This window comes from Hyaena hyaena, unplaced genomic scaffold (genome assembly GCF_003009895.1).
Source record: "Hyaena hyaena isolate Hyena2069 unplaced genomic scaffold, ASM300989v1 scaffold_664, whole genome shotgun sequence".
NCBI classification, from domain to species: domain Eukaryota; kingdom Metazoa; phylum Chordata; class Mammalia; order Carnivora; family Hyaenidae; genus Hyaena; species Hyaena hyaena.
In genome coordinates, this window is record NW_024081298.1 from 425,457 (window position 1) to 435,105 (window position 9,649).

The window sequence follows — 9,649 nt, forward strand, 5'->3', positions numbered from 1 at the left end:
ATCGTTTCCAAGTCAGGGATGAGAAACAAAAGTACTACTATTTACAAATAACAATAGTGTGAATACTTACAAAACCTAAGAAAATCAATTGAAAAGAATGATACATCAGTATGAGAGTTCAACAAAGTGTTAGATATTTTTTAAAAATTAGTATTGCCTGTGTACTAACAATAAACAGCTGGTAAATACGGTAGTCCCCCTCATCCACAGGGTATGTGCTCCAAGATCCCCAGTGGATGCCTGAAACCGCAGACAGTACTGAACCTGAACGTACACTATGTTTTTTCCTGCACGGAGGTGCCTATGAGAGCGTTTAATTGATAAATTAGTCACAGAGATTAACAACAAGTAATAAGGTAGAATAAGTAGCTCAGTTGGTTAAGCGTCCCACCCTTGGTTTCTTTCAGCTGAGGTCATGATCTCGGGGTGTCCTGAGTTTGAACCATCATAGGGCTCTGTGATGACAGTGCAGAGCCTGCTTGGGACTCTGCCCCCTCTCTCTCCACCCCTCCCCCGCTCACGCTGTCTCTGCCTCTCAAAATAAATGAAATAAACTTCAAAAAAGATTTAAAAAATAATAGTAAAACAAAATAGAATAATTATAATATACTATAATAAAAGTTAGGTGAATGTGCTGTCTCAAAATATCTCGCACTCACCCTTCTGCCGCTGCTGACGTGAGAAGATAAAACGCCTACGTGAAGAAATGAAGGGGGGGCGGGGAAATGACTCGATTCCTGACGCAGAGTTAGGCTGCTATTGGCTATCTGATGATTCGTCAGAATCATCGGCTTCCCGCGGGGGTTGACCGCCGCCTATCTGAAACTGCCCAAAGCGAAACCGAAACCACGTGCAAGGGGAGACTACTTTATAATGGAAAAAAAGCCTACTGTTAGAGGAGTTCGTGGAGATGATATACCACTAGGTGACCCTCAAACCGAACCTGGATAGCCCGTCTCCTCACCGCATCCCCTGTCCTTGGAATGTATGTTTTGCCCACCGTTCGCACCAGTGTGGGTTATTTCCAAGGACGCAGCCTCGAGACAGCTATGTGTCGCTCAGACCATCCTTATGGTGTACGTGACCGAACCCCTGGTTCAGGCCTCTGTGTAAACATTAAAGATTCTGGCTGGTGGGTGCAGAGATCTGTCCCTTTTGTTGCCACCCAAATCAAGCCTCTTAAGTAAGTTCCCTTGCACGTTAAACCGGCCATGTACCAAACTGGAGTGGTCTGCCTCTTTCCTTCTGTGTATGGGATCAGTTTACAAACCAACACATACACAGTAACCCAAAGTATAAAATATCTAAGAATCACACTAATAAAAGCTGCTGGACCTCTTTTTTTTTGAAAACCGTATATTTTTATTGAGACAATATTTTAAAAGCATCAAGCTATTTTACTGGTGGCTATTTTGTGTGCCATTTAACTGGAACCAAAAGACTTTGTCAGAACAAGATGCGTGACATATGCTAAGACATGATCCAATCAATGGGGGTGCATAAAACATGCTACTTCACACACATAGGTACCTGCTGACTGTAGTTCTGCTACAGTTTATATCTGTGTAACACAAGAATTCTGAGAAAAACTATTTTTCAAGATTCCCATCAAAAAGAAAAAATATACATCACAGTGGGTTTATAATTGTAAGCACTTTATTATTGAATATAGTTCTGACAAGAAAGAACTTCCACTTTTATTAGGCATTGATGCGAACCAAATTCCTCTCTTAGACTTTTTACATAACTGATGATTGGAAGAATTTCCATGGACTGGCTTCTGGTTCTGCACATTTTAACTCTTCTTTCTCCCCCATTACTCATATATTTCCAGAGGCAGGAGCTATAGGATGTGTTCAAACTGAGATATGATCTCTGGCCTTGTACCTTCCCATCACAAAGTATATCCATGTAATAGGCTGTAGGAGTATCCCTGGAATCCTTTCCTATTCTGGGACTGCTGGGAATAACCTAACTATACATGGAAGTTACTCTGAAACTCAACATGTGTCCCATTAAATTCAAACTAAATGATTTCCCAATTCAACTCCCCTTTAGCCAAGTATCAAAATTGCCTGAGGGGCAGTGTAATGGAAAGGCAGTCTAAGTTGAACAATGAAGGGATTTGGAATTTTAAACTAATGAAGGTTTAAATATCTTACTGTTGCCTGGTATCATAACTATTTCTGGATGAATAAAAACAGAATTTTCCTTTCCGCACATATTCACCTTCCTTCCCTGATTCCTCCTCCACTTGGAAGAGAAGGCAAGGGGATGGTGGTATTTGTCTTGGCCCCATTCTGTTCTTGCTGAGCCAGACTGTTGTCAAGCTCTTGGTTACAGCGATTTTTATACCACAGTATGGATCATTCTGTTTTCTCGTGTGATTTTTCCACCTACTCAATAAAAATAGCTTGTCTCTTCTAAATGCGGTAAAATTTTAAAAGCTCTGATCTTTTCTTACCTGATCGTGGCAGCCTCCAATCTGAAAACAAGAAACGGCATACCATTCTGGTTATTTTCACAGTGACTACTACTGTTTCTAAAACCAAAATCAGAGCAGAAACACAACTGTAGTGGGGCGCCTGGGTGGCTTAGTCGGTTGGGCGTCCGACTTTCGCTTAGGTCATGATCTCGCGGTTAGTGGGTTCGAGCCCCGCGTCGGGCTCTGTGCTGACTGCCAGCTTGGAGCCTGGAGCCTATTTCAGAGTCTGTATCTCCCTCTCTCTCTGACCCTCCCCTGCTCACGCTGTCTCTCTCTCTCTCTCCTAGAAATAAATAAAAATATTAAAAAAAAAAAAAAAGAAACACAACTGTAGTTTGACGCTGGACTTCCTCCAGTCCCACAACCTGTTTCTCCTGCTAAATAATCCTCAGAGTGTAAAATGGAGAAAAGAAAGGACAGAAGCACAGAATTATCTAGTTAGCAACATCTTGGGACAATGAAATTCCCAATTTTATTTTCTTTACACACTATTCTTGCTATCCAGGAAATCTCATCCATTAATGTGGTTTCAAATACCACCTATATCCAATGACTTCAAATTCTGTGTTGGAACTTCCTCCTAAGATCAAGATCTATTTACACAATTCCTATGGAACTTTGTAACTTAGACACAACATGTCTTAAATATAACTTATTCTCCCTTTCAAATAACCACTTCCACTTCCATATGTATTTCTAAAGAACAAAGATATTCTCTACAATAACCAATTATCAAAACCCAGAAAATAATATTGATTCCATGATACTATCTAATCTGGATAAGTTGTTCCTATTTTACCAACTATCCCAGTTATGTTCTTTATAGGAAAAAAAAATCACCGATTAAGTATCATACATTGCATTTCGCTTCCATGTCCCTTTAGTCTCATTTAATCTGGAACACCTCTTTAGTCTATTTTTTTTCATTACGTTGACCGTTTTTTAATATCTTTAATTTTTTATGTTTATTTATTTATTTTTGAGAGACAAAGAGAGAAAGAGTGAGCAGAGGAGGGGCAGAGAGAGAGAGAGGGAGAGAGAGAATCCCAAGCAGACCCCATGCTGTTAGAAAATAGCCCGATGCGGGTCTCAAACTCACAAACTGTGAGATCATGACCTGAGTCAAAATCAAGAGGCCAACACTTAACCAACTGAGCCACCTAGGTGCCCCACTCTGACCATTTAAAAAAATTTTATTTATTTACTTTTGAGAGAGAGAGAGAGAGAGAGAATCCCAAGCAGGTTCTGTATTTAGCACGGAGCTCAATCCCACAGCCCTGGGATCACGACCTGAGCCAAAATCAAGAGTTGGATGCTCAACCAACTGAGCCACCTAGGTGTCCCTACCTTGACCATTTTTAATGAAATTGGCAAACTATTTTGAAGGTCTCTTGATTTGGTTTTACCTGAGAATTCCTCGTGATTCAATTAAAGCTATATTATTTGGCAGTATTAACATGAAAGTGGTATTGTGTCAACTTTAGCACATCATGTTTTTAAAAAAAATTTTAATGTTTTATTTATTACTGAGAGAGAGAGAGAGACAGCTTGAGCAGGGGAGGGTCAGAGAGAGAGGGAGACACAGAATCTGAAACAGGCTTCAGACTCTGAGCTGGCAGTCAGCACAGAGCCTGTCACGGGGCTCGAACCCACGAACCATGAGATCATGACTTGAGCCGAATTCGGATGCTTAACTGACTGAGCCACCCAGGCACATCATGTTTAAGAAGCATATGATGTTCATCTGCTCCACTACTGTGACATTACCTTCATCACTTGTTTTCTCCACTATAAAGTTGCTACTTTCCCTTTGCAGTTAATAAGTATTTTGTAGAAAGAGACTATGAGACTACATAAATACCCTCTTCTTCATCAAACTTTTACCAAGTACCTTCTAACATTTATTGATGATTCTTGCAGGAATCAATATTACCATGACATTTACCAAATGGTAATTTTTCTGACTCCATCATTTTTTTATATGTATCATTTCGGCATTCTACTCTAATGAAGTTTTTCCTTTTTCCTATTTGTTTATATGTGTGGTCTTATGAATATCTGTGTTATTTGAGGGATAAGAAGTCATTATGATCATTTAAATGCTCAGATTGTCCCAGTAGGAGTCATATAGTACTTTTATACAATAATAAACCCCCCAAAAATGGTAGATTGAGTGAGCTGTCATTAAATGCCCTATCCAATCCCAGCCTAGAATATGTATTGTGGGACTGTTTCTCTGGCACTTTTTCTTATATATGTCATTTGTGTGCATTCACAAAAGTAATAGCAAATCATAGGCTAACTGTATTACGAATGTGCTGTGTGCTGGGCAGATTGCTAAGAACTTTCCATGTGTTACCTCATTTAATCTTTAAAAAAATAAATTCATAAGACAGACATTATTTTTATAATGCCTATTTTACAACCGGGGAAACTAAGCTTCACAGAGGTTAAACAACAAGCCAAGAAATAGTAAAACTGGGGTTTGAACCCAGGTCATCTGCCTCCAGAGATTTTATCCTCTGAGCTATTTTTAGGTCTTAGAGTAGACAGAGACCATATTTGGTAAATACCAAATGCCTACTTCCTCAGACCTCCTTCTGCATTCAGAAGATCAGCCTAGTGTAGTACTTGAAAGCAGGGATACCAGAGGTCACCTAGATTCTGTTGCATGTTCTTCCATTCATCAGTGTTATGATTTTGCCTTCCGTGAGCTTCAGTCTCTTTCCATCTAATCCAAAAGTAGTAATAAGAACACTTGACAGAACTGTTTTAGAAATTGAAAGGTATCATATAGGTGGGGCGCTTGGCTTGGCAACTTGGCACATAGTAGGCATACAATAAATATGATTTTTGTTTTAAATCCTAAGATGGTCATGGAAAATCTCTGCTTGTGATTTTTAACTCTAGCTATACCTGTGTTATGATCATCTCTTTGATGTAGCTTTAAGTGTTTCTTCCAAGAAGCAAAAATATTTATTGCTGTCAAATGACTGCTATGTTCCGACTTCAGAAAATCTGAGACCCTGAAAGCTTCTACATGAGTATCTTCGGATATTTTGCACCTAGTCCAAATCTGGTTTTCATTAGCCATTAAAATCGAAGGAAACTTTAAATCAAAGAATAAAAGAGACTTTTCCTAAGCTCAGCCTCACATTAGCATGTGAGAGAAACTGCATCAGCAAAAATCTTTTTTTTTAATCAACCTAAACCTCTGACTAAATTAATAAGAGTTGAGTGTGACCTTTAAAATGCTAAAAAATACAGTTCCCAGTATAATTCTTGTTCATCCTCGGACCAAACCATTCTCATAGTAAATTATGGCACTAACAGCTGGCTGCCAATGAAGTCAACTATTAATTGTATGTTCACTGCACTGCCTGATATAAATCAATATGAGTAATGAGCAATTGTCCTCAGTCTATAGATACACAGATCCTACATTGCAAAATAATTTAAGGTTGGCTGTCAGCCTTCTCAGACTAGATGTCATTTGGTCTTTGCTAAAGATACTGCAAAAACGAACACACACTGAAAACTGCCTGATCTGTCTCTGCAGCAAACTTCCAGTCATCTCTATAAAAATGACAACAGAAATGATTTTTTTTTTAGAAATGATTTTTGATAGTGTATTAAAATAAATAACTTCCATATTTTTAAAACTCCCAGTGGAATCTGAAGAATGGGTCTCAGGATGTCATTGCTTTCTGATCTCAAACTCTCAAAATTCCCTCTCTCTCCATGTCCTTCTACTTTTCCCACTCCTTCCTTTCTTTTAAACCTGCTCCCCATCTTCACAAAAGCCACCAGCCTCCCTGTTTTCCTGCTTCCCATTACTATCCAGCTTCTTTTGTCTCTCTACCCAGTTTCAATCCCATGGACACTAAGAGGTAGTGACACTGTCATTTTACAGTCGACCATTCCCACTTTGAGAATTGCTTACACTAAGCCACCCCAGGGTTCCTCACCTTTGATTCGTGGATGGCAGAGTATTGACAGGAATATAAGGAAATGCCACTTACAGAATCTATCATATACCCACCTAACCTAACTTTTGTTAGGACCTCCATACAATTCAACAATTTTTTAAGTGCAGGTTCTGCAAAGTGGCTTCTGTGAGATCCTTTGAGAATATGTTCATGAGTATTTGGTGTGGGTGGTGAATTCCATGGTTATTTAAGCTTGAAAACCACTGGTGTAAATGAAGTTAAGCTCTTTTCTGCAGAATTTAGTAGAGCCAGGGGTGTAGTGGGGATTTCCAGATAGGGATTACATATGCACAGTTTCTCAAAATATTTGCCTAAGGAACCATTTTTTTCCCAGTACACCCATAACTTTAGTATACTGTGAAACAAGTTGGGGTATAATATAAAAAGTGATCTCTTATTAACTCCTAACACATCTGTTCTGAACCATGTTAAATAGATTCTGGTACCAATTCCAAAATGGGGGAGGGAGAGTGCCACATCAACAAGCAATTCTCAGACATCAGCTAGGTGTCCTACAATTTAACTCAGTTCTGACACTACCTATCTAGAGATAGCATCAGATTCCACAGGGTAAGAGCTGGGTCTTGCAAGGCAGCTCCCCCTTCAAACTTTAGCTGCCAGTTTCAAATCCAAGTTGTTACCAGTGTTTCTGAGCAAATGGCTATAAATCAAAGGTTCCCATGACCTCTTCCTTGGGTTTGATTAATTTGCTAAAGCATCTCACAGAACTCAGGGAACCATTTTGCTTGTTAGATCACCAGTCTGTTACAAAAGGATATGACCCGGGAACAGCCTGATGGAAGGGATGCATAGGGCAAGGTATAGGTGAGCGCACTGAGTTTCTAAGCCCTTTTTGCAAGCATGCAACTCTCCTAGCACTTCCTCGTGTTCATCAACCCGGAAGCTCTTCAAACTCCCCTCTTTCAAGCATTAATAGAGGCTTCATTTACATAGGTATGACTGGTGAACTGAGTGGCCATTGTTTATTTATTCAACCTCCAGGCCCTCTCTCCCCCCAAGAAGTTTGGGGGTGTACGAATTAAGTTCCAACCCTCTAATCACAAGGTTTTCCCCACTGGCAACAAACTCCCATTCTTAGGTGCTTTCCAAAAGTCATGACATTAACAAAACAAAAGACAACTTATCACTCTCAATACTCAGGAAATTCCAAAGGTTTTAGGAGCTCTGTGCCAGAAACAGTAGAAGACCAAATACATTATTTATTATTTTAAATCACAATTATCACACATGTATACTCTAAGAATTCTGGACCCATTCTTGTCTCCTGGGTTGTAACAAATGACTTAATTTACACAGAAGCTGAAGACTTCTTCACATGAACTCTCCAGTTTATCGTCTCTTCCCCTTCCATTTCTTCCTCTCTTTTCTCCTAAGCTGAAGAAGTGGTAGAGGCGCATGTTAGCAAGTCACCTCATATCTTAACACTGTGTTCCTGAACCTCATCTATAGAAACCTCCTTCCTTAGCTTCTTCACTTCCTTACACTCGAATGTCATATCTGCAAACACTTTCTTGCCTCCAGACCTTTGCTCATAGCCCAGATATGATTATTATCATCTTCTCCATCCTGAATGCAATTCAACCAAGAGCTTCCCACAACCTCTAGAATGATCTTTTTTTACCTCTACTCTTCTAATACCTACCATGTTCTATTGTAAGGACACAAGTCTAAACAACTAAACCAAACTGACTCCATGACAGGCTTTAAGTTTCCTCTCTAAACTAGGCCCGAGTTTCAGCTTCCCTGAAACTATCAGGCTGTTACACATTACCTAAGGCAGGAGAAACCACCCTTGCAACACCCAATCAAGAAAGGCCAGCGACCACCCTCCACATTACTGAGGGAGAGGCCTATAGATAGAAACTATAGATAGGACCCTGTTACCTAATGTTAAAGTTGACCCGTTAGTCGCCAAACAAGACCCTAGGCTCGCTCTGTGATCGGTTGAATTTAAAGGTACTCTAAACATTGTAATTGGATCCCGCCAAAAGTAACGAATACTCTAGACAATGTGTATGGTTAAACCCTCTGTCAATAATGTTGAATAATTATGATTGGATCACCGTTCCCCTGCCACAACTTCTCTAACTCCCCCGTCACAAACCCCATAAAAACCCTACTCTGCCTTTGCTCGGGGCTCTCAGCACGGATCCACTGCGTTGGTGAGGTCTGGGAGCCCGAGCTCGAGCCCGTAATAAAGCCCTTTGTCTTTGCATGCGTGACTTGGTCTCCCCGGTGGTCTCTGGTCGTTGAGGATACTGTGATCTGGGTATAACACTATTTTGTCTTATATTTTTAGAAACTGTAGAGAAGTTTTTAAATCATATTTATTGAGCTATAATTTAAGTATATATGTTGAGAAATTTTGACAAATATATACACTCATTTAATTATGCCCATAATCTAGATCTATGACATTTTTCCATGACTCCCAAAAGTTCCCTCATGACCCTTGGCAGTTAGTCTAACAGTTAATACAGTCTTAAGCATCATTTAATAATGATAAAGTTATTAGCTCATCAGAATGACATAAAAATCATAAATGCACATCAAAACAAAGCTGCAAAATACATGAAAAAGTGAGAGAATAAAGGTAAAAATAGATATTTCCAGTCACAGTTGGAGATTTTTAAAGTTAATTATGTTTTAAATAGTTTTTTTAAGATTTAAACAGGAAAATAATTGTTAATACTTACCTACACATTTATCACTTGTTTCATTACTTTCTGTAGATCCAAATTTTTATGTTATTATTTTCCTTGAACCCGAAGAACTTTTTTTATATATCTTGTCAGAAGATCTGCTGGTGACCAATTCTCTCACAGTTTGTCTGAAAGAAGAGAACTTTTGCTTTTACAGTTGATAGTTTTTCTAGATATATAATTCTAGATTGACAGCAGCACTGTAAAGATATCACTTTGCCCCCTGGCTTGCACTGTTGCTAACCAGAAATCTGTTTTCCTTTTTCTTTTTTAATGAATTTTTTAAGAGGAGTTTTAGGTTCATAGCAAAGGCAAGAGGAAGGTACAAAGATTTCCCATATGTCTTCTGCCTCCACACTTGCACAGCTTCTTTTGTTCTGAACCTCTTCTCAACAGAGAGGTATACTTGTTACATTTGATGAACCTACATTGACACATCCTAATTACCCAGA